The sequence below is a fragment of the Eumetopias jubatus genome, unplaced genomic scaffold (genome assembly GCF_037043125.1).
Source record: "Eumetopias jubatus isolate StellerSeaLion01/CBP00866 unplaced genomic scaffold, mEumJub1_p1.0 scaffold_2, whole genome shotgun sequence".
NCBI classification, from domain to species: Eukaryota; Metazoa; Chordata; class Mammalia; order Carnivora; family Otariidae; genus Eumetopias; species Eumetopias jubatus.
In genome coordinates, this window is record NW_028274808.1 from 1,662,821 (window position 1) to 1,677,770 (window position 14,950).

The following is a 14,950-nucleotide window of genomic DNA, read 5'->3' on the forward strand; positions in this document are numbered from 1 at the left end:
AGCAGCCTGTGACAGTGTTCCTCAGCGCACTTACTCAGCACCTCTGGGCCTCATCTAAGCCCCAGTGGACAACGTGGAGGCCAAGACCCGAATGTGCTTGTGAGGATGGACTGTGGGGAGACACTGTGCTCGGGTTCCCTTCCCGAGCAGTGAGTGTCTTACAGAGCTGAGACACCCCTCCTGTGATGGGGGACGTAGGTGTTCTACTGAGAGCCACTGTGGATTATCTCAGACCCCTTCCTAGACGCCAGGGGTGCAGGCAGGAGTCTGCCGGCGATCACAGGGGTGCTGGAGAATGTGCCTGTGTCCCGCCGTTTGCATGGCCGATCAGGGCTCTTTGGGCTGCACCCACGTGCGTCTGATGCTCAGCTCAGACACGCCTCGCACACGTGCAGTCAGGCGCAGGTTCTGAAGAAGCACGGTGACACAGAGCCACAAAAACGCCCTGAGGTCCCAACAGCCACACTGGGTCACATGTCAGAGGGCGCTGATGTCATCAGGCTTCGGTATAGAAGACAAACAGCTCATAAGGTGGGTTCAGTCGGAGGGGTCGTGGGTGCCCAGCTCAAAGCAGGGGGTCCCTTCAGGTGTCATGACAGTGAAGACCGGACTCATTAGATGCATCTCAGTGCATTGTGGAGGGTTTCCAAGATGTTCACGTGTGTGGCACATTTCTATTTTTGCTCTGAAATGTGATGGAAGTTTGAACATGAGATCTGACGAGGGCACCTCGTTTCCCAGCAGGGACTCGTGGGGCACCTCACGTCTGCACTGGCTGTGGTGGGGTTGGTGTGGATGGTGAGAAATCAAGACGCTGGGTCAAGGCGGCTCACCGCCCAGCAGTTCAGAAAGTCCGGGTGCAGATCTCACAGAGCTGCCCGTCCCCATGCCCGCACACGCCCGCTGCAACCGTGACACTTGTCTGCATGATGTTGGTGGGCAGAGTTCGGTTCCTCAGCACGGACGGGGCAGAAGAGAGACGCCCGAGGGCATGAGCGTGCATTCGTGGGGCTGTCGGGGGGGCGGTGGGCCCGCACCCCTGCTGCTTCATGAACTCCGCTCGGGCCCCCTCGCACGTCCGATGGCACCCGGGGTGGACTCTGGGAAGGGCGGGGCGGTCTGGGTGAAGGGTACACGCAGCCCCACCAAGTGATGCTGAGAGGCAGGGCCTGGCGGGCCGAGGCAGGACTGACGCTAAGTACACCAGCAGGCTCTTCGAACATGCAGCTGCATCTGCTCAAGGCAAAGCCCAAGGTTGGCAGGTGGCCTTTGTCCTCAGCCCATATCCTATTTTGCTTTTTTTTTGGTGTGAAGGTTTTGCTTAGTTGAGTTGCTTCTAGGCCTCATTTTATCCCAGTCTGTCTGATAAACAACAGGAGCAGAGGCGAAACATGCCGTGAATCATTCCTACCCTTAAAACTCAGGACCGACCTTCACCCGACTCACTGTCATCAGGGGAGGATGCTTCTTGAGAGTGAGATGGCTCCCCGCGTCCAGCTGCAGGGGATTGCACCACGGAGCTCACGCTCTCTGTGAATGCTCGGCTGTGGGCTCGTGTGAGCGTTCTGTCCGTGGCCTGTGTGTGCCCGGTTGTGTGCGCTAGCTGACCTCACGAACGTGTGATTTCAACAACCAGCGCAACGTGGACGCGTCCGTCGAAGTCGTTGTGTTGACGCTTGCCCTGTCTTTGCTGTGTGTGTGTGTGTTTAAGGAGAATATGATCTGAGATGGAAGGTGGGTTGTTTGGGCTTATTCTGCTAATTCCGTGCTTCCCCGACGAACGCAGGCTGCTTTCAAGCAGGCCACACGGACCACGTGACCACGGTCCCCATGGCAACTGTATTTAATTAGAACTGTGTGTTATATTGCATTATATTTCTAAAGAAATGAAAACATTGCCATCTCTGCTCTCACACTCTACCTAATGTGGTCACCTGGCTGGCCGGCGCTGGACTAGACCACTCATTAGCAGGAAGCACGGCCCCAAAGTGCAATGCTGCCATTAGCCGTGCGGAGACGGGGCGTGGTCCGATCACACTAAATAATTTTAATAGGTTGTCTTGTAAAATACTTAACCCAGTTCAGACCTTTATTATTCATATATAAAAGTTTAATATATATAACTTTTAAGAGCAGTGTCTGGAGGTCCCCTGAAATGAAATTCTACTGCAGATTTGTGTGAGAGAGTGGTAAGCATCTCCCACTGCCGACCTTCCTTAATGTCCTGTAGTTACAGAAAATGCCAATTTGCTGGATGAAGATGGTGATAGCCTACGTGGGCTCGATCACGGTGCCCTAGAATGACTCCTTTTGCAGACTATAGCATGGCTAACCATATTTACTATTACTAACAGGATGTCAATGTGGAATTTTTGCCTCGAAACTCATTCAAGAATATTGAAAGCCTGCATAAATGCACATGGAAAAATTACACTTATGGAATATGTGCCAAAATGATGACGTGTGTATTATATATACACAGTGTATTTGCCAAAGGGTCCTTACCTGAAGCTGCCTGTCTCCCTGGGGACACCAGCTGTCTACACCTCTCACTCCTGATTTGGTGTGGGGTCGAGGACCCTGAGGCCGCACAGATGGAGTCCAGGGCAGGAGCCACCAGGCTCCTCTGACCCAGCTCTGTGGGGGGCAGCTGGGTAAAGAGGCAGCTCTCTGGCCTCCGCCACCCCATCCGGTAAGGGCAGGGCCATGCTGGCTGACCCCCAAGACCATTCTTCCTCATGCAGTGACGTCCCTGTAAGAACATCGTGTCTGCGATATATGCACGTGAGCGACTGAAAATCACTGCTAGCAATGTGAACCTGAAATGTTCTCCCAACGGAAAGAAATAAAATTCATGTTTGGGAAGAACCTGACCTAAGATTAACTAATATTAAGCAATAATGTGGCAACTGCAGGCTTTGAATATTGGTGAAGGAGGCTTCAGTCTAGAACTTTCTGGATAAGGGAGAAAGTGCCATCCTGGGTAGCGTAGCTCTCATGGGGGCTTCCAAAGCGGGACGTGGCTACGGAATGCAGAGCGTGGCCGACTCATAAATCTGCGTAGAGCTCAGATTTATTATTGATTATTGATTAAACCCGAGGTAGAGCTGAGAATCACGGACGCTCTGCCTGAGTTGGCACCTGCACATAGCTCTGAGCCGTGGCCTTTGAGCAACCAGGAAGAGTCTCTGATGTTTGGGCATCTGGGTGAAGAGTGTTAGAAATGCACTGAGCTGACGGCCATGTACCCCTGAACATACTAAAGAATGACTCTGTTTCTCTCTTGCAGAGGAAGAGGGCGGGGACCTGGTCCAGCCCAGCATCAGCTTTCCGGGGCCAGCAGAGGAGGATCTAGGTAGAGTACACATCACCTCAGCCCTGGTGACGCAGAGATTAGGCACAGTGGGGCACACCCCGGGCCGGACGACTCTCTGCACCTAAGAGACGGGATCCCTCCCCGCAAAAATGGTTGAAGCATGTGTGTGATTTCGGCATGCCCTAATTTAAAGACCTGAATGGGATGTGGTGAACGTTTTAAATAATTTGTAAAGAGTACAGAAGCTATGGGTGAGAACACATTTGCTCCAGATCATTGCAGACTAATTACTAAGACAGCTAATCATTATGAATAATGGTTAAAGCAGTTAGTAGCATAACTGATACACGTGTAAAATGGCACCTCTCTCCCTTGCTCCTTCATGACTAAACCTTACTCTGAGTATATCCAAGGAAGAGAAGAAGTCCTTATCCACAGCTTTTTACGTGGCTCTTTACCTGAATAGATAGCTGATTGCTGTGGGCAAGCCCAGCGTACACTGGGGTGTGGGTGCCGAATGCAATCATGTGCTTTCTTGCAGGGAGCTCTGAATTATGATATGATATAATATGATAGCGTATTTTCCCCGGTGCTAGTTAGAGTCCTAGGAAATTTTACTTCTATGCCGTCACAGACACAATAAAGCCAGTGCCACCTTTGGCCGTGATCACTTGACGTGGATCCCACGTACGTGAAAAGGCGCCAGGGTTTCTGTAAGACATGTGAGCTGTTGAATAAATTCAATGTCCAACAGTCAGTGAGGACCCTCCCCCCCCCGCCTCTGTGGCTCAGGCTCTTGATGTCACAGCACTCGGGGCTGAATATGGATCAAAAAGATAATTCCTACTTGAATTTGAATTTTTCTTAACTGATTTCAGACCTTTAGCCAATGAATCTCTTGCCCATTTGATTGGCTTAAAGAATAATACTGTAAATGGAGGGAGTCCATTTGTGTAAGTCTGTGACTTCTTTTAAAGAAAAGTAGAGGCAAAAAATTTTCTTTTCAATTAAGTTGTGAATACAGGTGTAGTTCCAAAAGAGTGACGGTACATTTTGCACTGCGGTGGAGCTCAAAATGTATTTCTGTCTTGCTCCCCTAAACAAGCCTTTCTTTGCTCAGAAATATGCAAGCAAAATCATCTTCCCTTCCTGCTAGAAAGGCGTCCCAGCTTTCTTATTTGAATTCTGTTCCACTCTGGGGACAGTCCCTCGCAAGCAGGTCTCGGGAGGCGTCCAGTGAGTGCATGACTCATTTGACTTTTGTTTCCCTGGGGCTTTGGGAGTAGCCCACCTGCATCTTGCACTGTGCACGGTTTTGACGTCATGATTGTGTCTGTGGTGCCCGTTCTTTCCCGAGACAGTCTCTTGGAATGGGGGAGATGCGCCGAAACGGAGGAAGAGTGTGCACCTGCAAGCCCTGTTTTTGTGGCCGCTGGGGATTCGAGGCTGACACGTCCACTGTGCGGGGGGATTCCAGGGAGAGCTCGTCCACCTCGGGGGAGACAGGTGCCCCTTTCTCGGCTGGCTCCCGGCAGCTGGGTGTTGTTTCACCGGGGTCGGCACCGCGGGAAGGGCCCGGATGACCAAGCCGCGGCACGAAACTAAACACCAGGTCGTGGGAATCACACCGGAAACACAGGTGCCCCCCGTGCCCTTGCTGCCGAGTCCCGGACTCGAGTTTAAATGTGTGCCATAGTCACGTGAGCTGAGTGCGGACGGGCAGGTACAGGGGCGGAAGGGGTCTGTGCATCTCCCCGGCGGCACGCGGACCTACAGCCTGAGTTGGCACCTGGGCGGGGCTGCTTCCCGGGGCCGTGTTCACAGAGAGGGTGCCCGTGCGGGCAGACAGGCTGCAGGGCTCAGAGAGAAAGTATTCTTTGCATTTGGTAAAATAGGCACAACATAAAATTGACCATTTTGACCATTTTTAAGTGTATAATCGGGGGCATGGAGTACATTCACGTGGTCAGGTAACTGTCTCCACCCCCGCCCCCAGGACTCTCCATGTTCCCCATCGGACCCTCTGCACCCATGAGCCAGCACCCCCATCCCCCACCACAGTGACTGGCATCCTGCTCTGCTTCTCTGAGTCTGACCACCTTGGCCCCTGGGCTGAGGGGCTCCTGCAGAACGGGTTCTGCTGCGACGGGCTTCTCTCACTCAGGGTCATGTCCCCGGGACTCCCCCACGTCGGAGCAGATGACACAGTCTCCCTCCTTCTCGGGGCTGCGTGACATTGCCCCATGTGGACACACCACATCCAGTTTGTCCGTTCACCCGTAATGGACACCGAGCTTGCCTCCCCCTCCAGACTCTGGTGAATAATGCTGCTGGGTGTCCAAGACCTCTTTGGGACCTTGCTCTTAACTTTGGGGGATGCACCCAGGAGTAGAATTGCTGAATTATGGTAACTCCACTTCCAATTTTGTTTTGAGGATCCTCGTACTGTTTAGGGACAGAAAGTGTTTGGTGAGCTGTTTCTACAGTCTAGCCATGAGGGGACGGTGATCCCAAGAATGTCAAGAGACAGTCAGATTTGGGAGGCTTTGGTCAGAAGGAAAGGTGAGGACTGGGGACTGTTGGCCCTAAGGAGCTCTCAGACACACGCCCGGTTTCCCCGCGTGAGGACGGGAATGGGCAGGTGTACTGTGGACGGTGGTGGGAAGGCGTGTTAGGACCCCAGGCAGAGCTTGCCCGGCTCAGGGATATGCACATGGCTCTAGCGATCATTTTCAGCACATTGACTGGGACAGTGGGTCTCAGCCGTGGTTGTCCCCAGCCAGCACCACCACTCAGTATCAGAAATATTGCGGCCTGCATGTTCTGATGCGAGGCTGCCTCTAGGGGGCCCTGCGCGTGTGCCCGCGTGCACCCCCAGGGTGGAGAATGCTGGCGTGAAGGGCACGCGCTGATGGTGACAGGAGGGTGAGGGGGGCAGCACTGGGAGGGGGGTGGGAGCGCGGACGGGAGGGGACAAGGTCTGCGTGACCCTCCCAGGGCTGCAGTACTAACTAGTCAGGAGCAAACACCACACTGTGGACTCGGCTTGTTTTGTGAACAGAATCTGCCCGTGTCCTCCTCTGTAAATTGAGGGGCTGCGCTGGGTGGGGTTTGTGGCCCTTCTGTCTTGAATGTGCGGCTCTCTGATTCTCCTGCACCAAATCCAGGTGCAGAGCACTTTGCAGGGCCCTCGGTGCTGTGGTTGTGGAAGGCATGTCCTTTCTGTGCATGGTGGTGCGTTTTGAGGCCAGCACAGGCTGCGTCCATCCGCACAGAAGCCAGGCGAGCTTTCCTCTGCTCCCTTCAAAGCTCCTGTCTTTTCCTCCCCCAACTGGCCTCAGTCTCAAAGCTCTGAGGAAAGGCGGGCAACACTGGCTAAAAGACTAGAAACTGTCTTTAGTGATAGAGAATTTAGGAATAAATTCCGTGCTCAGGCTGTGACCCATTACGGGCGTAGTTAAGGGTGCGTTCTCTGAAGCTCACGTATTATCAGGGGTGGAAATAATTGTATGAGGAGGAAAGTGCCATGGAAAATAGGAAGATAAAGAAGGCTTCTTTGCAATTCATCTAAAGTCAGTGATGAAAATGAATTAATTTAGCACATTCACAATGGCTACAATAGAAGAGAAAAACCCACTTTTTCCAGGGGAAACATCTGAGGGAAGACCTTCAGACACACTACATTAAATTGTTCTGCCAGTAATTTTGTGACCCTGGCTCGTGATAGGAGCCATTGGTCTATAGATGCCTTTTCTTCATTCTCTCGAGCGTGATATTTAAATCAGTTGCAAAGAGCTGGCAGTTTATAAGCACTTATGAGCTCTGTGATGTGGACCCAAATTTTGCACCAGTAAGTCAACTGCAAAGTGGAACTTTTTCAAAAGGCAGATTAAATATCAAAGAATAGTAGGTACATATTGTATGAGACGCAGCGCAGAGAAAATGGGTGAACTATGCATATTGTAAAAGGCACTTGCACACTAGAGTAATGATGCCCAACACATAGAGGCTTCCATGGGCCAGGCATGTGTGCTGAGGATGTGTTCTCATTCAGTGGACACCCCCGGGCCCTGATCATGTCTACACAGCATAGGACCTAACGTACAAAACTTATTTTAAAAGAGCTCTCTCTTCAGAGGTTGATATTTTACATCCTTTTATCAGCACCCTGGCCATCTTGTAGACATAGTTTTGTAACTCGATGGGCATCCACACTTATTTCCTTAAAGTAAATTCCTAGAAGTTTCCAGAAACCATGAAATGGTGCCATGTTTCTGTCTAGACAACAACAGTGTGTTCATTGCTGCACCCTGAGCATCCGGAGCCCTCTCTCCATCCTTCTCCACCCTCCCCGTGTCCTCCCCAGGCTCCTGGGATATTCAGGATTTCTCCCAGCTGCCCGTGGGAACCCAGAGGCCCCAGGGGGCCACATTGCTCTCCAGTGTGTGACATCAGCAGTTACTGTCACACGTGCAGAAGAGGTGGGAAAGGTTACATGTCAGTGAAGGGAGTATCCTAAAAGAGGAATTTTATGTGAACATTTCATGTTAAAACAACCTGAATAGGCCAATAACCAGTAACGAGATTGAAGCAGTGATCAAAAACCTTCCAAAAAACGAGTCCAGGGCCTGATGGATTCCCTGGGGAATTCTACCAAACATTCAAAGAGGAAATAATACCTATTCTACTGAAGCTGTTTCAAAAAATAGAAACAGAAGGAAAGCTTCCAGACTCATTCTATGAGGCCAGCATTACCTTAATCCCCAAACCAGGTAAAGACCCCATTGAAAAGAAGAATTTCAGACCGATATCCCTGATGAATATGGATTCCAAAATTCTCAACAAAATCCTAGGTAATAGGATCCAACAATACATTGAAAAGATCATCCACCACGACCAAGTGGGATTTAACCCCGGGATACAAGGGTGGTTCAACATTTGCAAATCAATCAATGTGATAGAACACATTAATAAGAGGAGAGAGAAGAACCATATGGTCCTCTCGATTGATGCAGAACAAGCATTTGACAAAATACAGCATCCTTTCCTGATTAAAACTCTTCAGAGTATAGGAATAGAAGGAACATTCCTCAAGTTCATAAAATCCATCTATGAAAAACCCACAGTGAATATTGTCCTCAATGGGGAAAAGCTGAGAGCCTTTCCCTTAAGATCAGAAACACTTCAAGGATGCCCACTCTTGCCATTATTGTTCAACATAGTACTAGAAGTCCTAGCCACAGCAATCAGACAACAAAAAGAAATAAAAGGTATTCAAATTGGCAAAGAAGAAGTCAAACTCTCTCTCTTCACAGATGACATGATACTTTATGTGGAAAACCCAGGAGACTCCACCACCAAATTACTAGAACTCATACAGCAATTCAGTAAGGTGGCAGGATACAAAATCAATGCACAGAAATCAGTTGCTTTCTTATACACTAACAACGCAACTGTAGAAAGAGGAATTAGAGAAATGATTCCATTTACAATAGCACCAAAAACCATAAGATACCTCGGAAAAAACCTAACCAAAGAGGTAAAGGATCTATATTCTAGGAACTACAGAACACTCATGAAAGAAATTGAAGAAGACACAAAAAGATGGAAAAACATTCCATGCTCATGGATCAGAAGAATAAATATTGTTAAAATGTCTATGCTGCCCAGAGCCATCTATACCTTCAATGTCATTCCGATCAAAATACCAATAGCATTTTTCAAAGTGCTGGAACAAACAATTCTCAAATTTGTATGGAATCAGAAAAAAAAAACTCAAATTGCCAAGGATATGTTGAAAAAGAAAAACAAAGCTGGGGGCATCACGTTGCCTGATTTCAAGCTATATTACAAAGCTGTGATCACCAAGGCAGCATGGTACTGGCATGAAAACAGACACATAGACCAATGGAACAGAATAGAGGACCCATACATGGACCCTCAACTCTATGGTCAACTAATCTTTGACAAAGCAGGAAAAAATATGCAATGGAAAAAAAGACAGTCTCTTCAATAAATGGTGCTGGGAAAATTGGACAGCTATATATAGAAGAATGAAACTCAACCATTCTCTAACACCATACACAAAGATCAACTCAAAATGATGAAAGACCTCAAGGTGAGACAGGAATCCATCAAAATCCTAGAGGAGAACATAGTCAGTAACCTCTTCAATATCAGCCACAGCAAATTCTTTCAAGATACATCTCCAAAGGCAAGGAAAACAAAAGCAAAAATGATCTTTTGGGACTTCATCAAGATAAAAAGCTTCTGCACAGCAAAGGAAACAGTCAACAAAACAAAGAGGCAACCCACAGAATGGGAGAAGATATTTGCAAATGACACTACAGACAAAGGGCTGATATCCAAGATCTATAAAGAACTTCTCAAACTCAACACCCAAAAAACAAATAAGTCAAAAAATGGGCAGAGGACATGAACAGACACTTCTCTGAAGAAGACATACAAATGGCCGACATACAAATGGCCAACAGACACATGAAAAAATGCTCATCATCATTAACAATCAGAGAAATGCAGATCAAAACCACATTGAGACACCACCTTACACCAGTTAGAATGGCAAAAATTGACAAGGCAAGAAACAATAAATGTTGGAGAGGTTGTGGAGAAAGGGGAAGCCTCTTACACTGTTGCTGGGAATGCAAGTTGGTACAGCCACTTTGGAAAACAGCATGGAAGTGCCTCGGAAAATTAAAAATAGAGCTACCCTATGACCCAGCAATTGCACTCCTGGCTATTTACCCCAAAGATACAGATGTAGTGAAAAGAAGGCCATATGCACCCCAATGTTCATAGCAGCAATGTCCGCAATAGCCAAACTGTGGAAAGAGCTGAGATGCCCTTCAACAGACGAATGGATAAAGAAGATGTGGTCCGTATATACAATGGAATATAACTCAGCCATCAGAAAGGATGAATACCCAACTTTTACATCAGCATGGTTGGGACTGGAGGAGATTATGCTCAGTGAAATAAGTCAAGCAGAGAAAGTCAGTTTATCATATGGTTTCACTTATTTGTGGAACATAAAGAATAGCCTGGAGGACATTAGGAGAAGGAAGGGAGCAATGAAGGGGGGGAATCGGAGGGAGAGATGAACCATGAGAGACGATGGACTCCGGGAAACAGACTGAGGGTTCTAGAGGGGAGGGGGTGGGGGATGGGTTAGCCTGGTGATGGGTATTAAGGAGGGCACGTCCTGCATGGAGCACTGGGTGTTATATGAAAACAATGGATCGTGGATCACCACATCAATAACTAATGATGTACTGTATGGTGATTAACATAACATAATAAAATTAAATTAAAAAAAACTTTGTTATACAAAGAAATCAAAATTACTTTCAAAGTTACTGATACTATTAGGATATTAGGAATTTGATTCTAAATTTCTGGAATGCATTTCCTAGTTTTCCCCCTAAATATCCATTTTTAGCTTGCACAATTTCTGGGCCTGGTTTCTGTCACATGAATTATAGCACCTTTTCCCTGGGTTGGTTCCCTTCCTCAAACAGTGAATCTTTACTGACCACGCATGCACACCTTCATCCTAGTCTGTTCAGCTGCTGTGGCAAATGACCACAGACTGGGTGGCTTATGAACAGTAGCATCCATTTTTCACAGCTCTGGAGGCTGAGGTCTGAGATCAAGGTGCCGGCGATGTGGTGTCTGGTGAGCCTCCTTCCCGGGCTCCCATGTCCTCACACGGCAGGATGCAGGGGCTCTCTGGGTCTCCCACGACCTAATCACCTCCCCGAGGCCCCTCCTAATGCCATCACCTTGGGCATAGGGTTCCACCTATAACTTGAGGGGGGACACAGACATTCAGACCATAGCAGCTTCGTTCAAGCGACACTAATTCAGCGTTTTCTGCTCTGTGGGATGCGCCCACCGAGTGACCGGCGGGCTCCCCGACTTGACAGGCTCCACAAGGAGAGGGGTGAGAGACGGAGCACACAGCAAAGCTGCTGTGGAGACAAGAGAAAATCAGCACAGCTAGAGAGTCAGGGATGGTGTTCTCTAGAAATGCAGGCAAAAATCAGATCAGTGCAGACCAAGGAACCAGAGGCCATGGTGATGAATGCGGACAGGCTCGGGGCCAGAGAGGGGAGTCCACTCTGCAGAGAGAGAGGCCTTAGCACCCGTCCCGAGCTCAGTGCCCTGCGTGGAGCAGGGCTGGGACACGCGCAGCCACAGGACAGCCAGGAGCCCGCGGGACAGCCCTCCTGGCGTGGGGCACAGCGCCCGCCTCCTGCACCCCTGACCCTGCCTTGGAGTCCCAACAGCAGCCCTCAGCGCCTACGTCATGTCAGTGTGCGTACGGGGACATTAAAGAGCTCACGTTCAGAAGACATGCGCCCGGTTATGGATGGGCACGCTGTCCTGGGCAAGCAGCTCCTGGAAGGTGAGGGCAGTGAGAGGCAGCTGTACGGCATGTTTTCATCTCGCCCGGCAGAAGCACGCGGGACTCGGCTCTCACAGACTCAGAGGGCCTGTGGGTCTCGACGCGCACAGAGCCTTCGCGGAGATGCGTGAAGTGGGTGCTCCCGCAGGGGCAGCCGCTGAGTGCCCATCGGTCCAGAAGCCAGAACTAACACACACGACGTGCAGGATCCATGGGGATTTGCAGAACAGGAGACTCACGAGGTAGGGTTCAAAGTGGGTAGAAGGACCCCGGCGGATGCGAGAGAAGGGTGCTTCACGGGGACGCTCATTCACTGGTTTCATTTCCCCCGGCCCCACCTCAGACTGTTCACACTGGGGCACATGCTCCGCAGGGAGGCCCCTGGGTCAGAGCATCTGGGCCTCTGCACAGGGGGTGCCATACACATCCCCGGGCCCCCGGGTGCGGCCACCAAAGATGCTTTCTGCACCTGTCGCCAGGCGTCCCCCACGCCAGGAGCCCCGTTTCCTCCAGCACGTCCCTGGCCCCTCGTGGCCACTATGAGTCCTGCTGTCAGCACAAGGCCAAAGACCAACACGATTTTACTTTTGCCTTTGGTCTCATGTCTGGATGCTTATTTTATTCAGGATCTTGTCTAGCTACTTTTTGATGCATACTCTGAGGGGTTTTTTTTTAATGATTTCAAAGCTAAAATTGAATCTTGTGCATTACGTGTCTTCTTGTTTTCTGCGTATATATTTTTTTTCTACAGAAACCCCCAGTTTCAGGGCAGGGCAGGGTAGGGTATGCAACAGCAGTTCCCCGTGAGGGCGGCTTTGCCCCGAGGCTCTCGGGGCTCTTCAGCAGGCCTGCCAGCAGAAAATCCCTAAGGGACGCAAGCCAGTTCCATACATGTATTTGCACGCACACACGTGTACACACGCACAGTCTTGCAAATTCAAGCAACAGCATGGAAAAGCCTTCAGTTCACCTTCCAGAGCTGTGCCTTTTGAAATAACACTTTCGCAGGCTGGCAACTCCTCAAATAAACGCGTGATGGTTTGGCAGTAAGTGAAGTAGTCTTGGGTGGAAATGGATTGGGAGGGAAGTAAACAAGGTGGGAGACGTGTTGTTTAATAAGGAAGATGTGGCTCGTCCTGTTGACCTTCCCCTAATTCAGTAAGAATATCATGTTTCTGCTCATCTATACTGACATGACACTGACTTTTTAAACTGTGGGTTGCACTGATGGGCCATGAATTCAAGTCTACCATCAATTTTTAGGTGAAAAAGAATAAAAAGAACAGAAATGTATCGAACGTGTAGAATGGGAAATACAAAGTGTATCACACATAACGAGGGCAAATAACATTTGAGGAAGCAGCGCCCGTGCATACGTGTGTGTGTGCGTGTGTTAGGTTCTAGCTCAAAATGCATTTCGTTTTCTTTTTTAATTTTTTTAAATTTATTTTTGAGAGAGAGAGAATGAGGGGGGTAGGGTCAGAGGGAGAAGCAGACTCCCCGCTGAGCAGGGAGCCCGATGTGGGACTCGATCCCGGGACTCCAGGACCATGACCCGAGCTGAAGGCAGTCGCTTAACCAACTGAGCCACCCAGGCGCCCAAAATGCATTTCGTTTTGTGGAACGTCATCAAAAAAAAAAAAAAAAAGTTCCGAAACCACTGAGAGATTGTCTTGCAGAAACCAGGGTGGTAGAAAGACAGGAAGTTACTTTTGTGCTGGGTGCAGTATTTGGAAACGGGAGAGGGTGTGGGTAGGGGGTCCCAGGGTAGGGATCACTGGCTGCTCATCACAACAGGTGCACTCTTGATGACCCCAGTTCCCTCGAGGATGGGGCAATCTGCCTAATTTCCCTGTGACTTTGAGTCCTTAAATATTTGTTTTTTTATTTTATTTTAAATAAAAGGTTTGGCTAATAAAACTACTTCCCACCTCATACATAGGATTAGGAAGATTAAATCTGATGATATAAGACCTTAGCAAGATTTATCACAGTGAGTGTTCGACAAGTGTTCGCTTTTACCACAATTACCATTACTGGAAGTTCCTTGCTATTAAACTAACCCAGGCATCAGGGATTGAGTTTTGGAAATATGTGGGAATGTGAGTGTAGAGAAGGCATATAGGGAAGATGGGCGTGGCGCACCCTGGTTTTCCTTCCTGTCATTCTGGACCCTGATTTCCATGACGACTGAAATTTGCAAATTTCAGTCACTGGAAAGACAGACTTCCAGGATTGTTTTTGGATTCTGAAGGTGTTCTGTGTGTGAGGGTTTCCCTCTTCAAGGGCACATAACTCGTAAGCATGCTCATGTGCAAATGTGCCTGGAAAGCGAGTAGAAGGAACCCACAGGAGGTGTCTGTCATTTGCCGGAGAATTAAGTAGAAGTGGGCGGGCTGGTCAGGAGGGCGCTGGAATCCTGCTGATTTGTGGGGACGCTGGCCTGTGTTGGTGACGCATGGCTTATGGGACGGAGGAAAGGAAAGGTCAGCTGTCAGGGAGGAAGCCGGGATCATCTGACCAAATGTGAGACAGCTGGGGATCTTCACAGTTTGGGAAAAATGGAAAGAAGCAGATGCACTGAGGTTAGGGGAAGTCTTACCAATCCTCGATGGTGGTGCGCCTCCAGGCTTACTGGACACATGACAGCAGATGCAGGAGGTGCAAGAGAGGAAGGGACCCTGTCTGAGGACCCGCAGCACATGCTCCTTGCCTTCTTCCCGACAGCTCGGGACAGGGTCAGTCCCATGGCCAACTGCCTGGCTGTCCCTCTCTGTGCAGTGAGGCTGAAGCTCAGATACCTCTCCAGTCTAGTGGCCACATCCCACAGCTCAGACCCCCTCCCCAAGGAGGACACCATGTGTCACAGACCACGCGTCTGGTCCACTGTCCCTGACTCCCACGCAAAGGGCTTACCGTGAACTTGACACCCGAGATGGAATTAAGTGTCATGTAAATAATAAGGAATTACAGGTAGAATAAACACAGCTAACATGCATGTGGACACTACATATGTTTATTTGCTTCATTGGCCTGTATACCTTTGTTTTATTAAGTTTTTAATTTTAATTCCACTATAATTAACATACGGTGTGATACTAGTTTCGGGTGTACGATATAGTGATTCAACACTTCCATACATCACCCCGTGCTCATCAGACAGGTCCTCTCCATCATCCCCATCACCTGTTCCCCCCTCCCACTCA

At 49.2% G+C, this 14,950-nt stretch overlaps 1 protein-coding gene across 1 annotated transcript in view; it reads left to right on the plus strand.

Annotated features, from left to right (window-relative positions):
- Positions 1 to 3,297: 3,297 nt before the first annotated feature.
- DLGAP2 (DLG associated protein 2) overlaps positions 3,298 to 14,950 on the plus strand; it is a 166,107-nt gene continuing 154,454 nt past the window's right edge. Inside the window, exon 1 of the mRNA XM_028099726.2 lies at positions 3,298 to 3,355. The gene's annotated coding sequence lies outside the window, so the exon portion shown is untranslated. The remainder of the gene's footprint in view (positions 3,356 to 14,950) is intronic.